A 492-nucleotide genomic window follows, 5' to 3' on the forward strand; every position below is an offset into this window, starting at 1 on the left:
GGTCACTCGGCGTCACTCAGTGTCACTCAGAGGTCACTCGGGTCATTCAGTGGTCAGTTTGGGGTCACTCAGGGGTCACTCAGGGGTCAGTTTGGGGTCACTTGGGGTCACTCAGGGGTCAGTTCAGGGTCACTCAGGGTCAGTTTGGGGTCACTCAGGGGTCAGTTCAGGGTCAGCTCAGGGGTCACTCAGGGTCACTCTGGGTCACTCAGGGGTCACTCAGGGTCAGTTTGGGGTCACTCAGGGGTCAGTTTGGGGTCACTCAGGGGTCACTCAGGGTCACTCAGGGTCAGCTCAGGGTCACTCAGGGGTAACTCTGGGTCACTCAGGGTCACTCAGGGTCAGTTTGGGGTCACTCAGGGTCAGTTGGGGTCACTCTGGATCACTCAGGGGTCAGTTCAGGGTCACTCAGGGTCACTCAGGGTCAGTTCAGGGTCACTCAGGGTCAGTTTGGGGTCACTCAGGGGTCAGTTTGGGGTCACTCAGGGGTCA

This window comes from Pyrgilauda ruficollis, unplaced genomic scaffold (genome assembly GCF_017590135.1).
Source record: "Pyrgilauda ruficollis isolate IOZ18807 unplaced genomic scaffold, ASM1759013v1 scaffold380, whole genome shotgun sequence".
NCBI classification, from domain to species: Eukaryota; Metazoa; Chordata; class Aves; order Passeriformes; family Passeridae; genus Pyrgilauda; species Pyrgilauda ruficollis.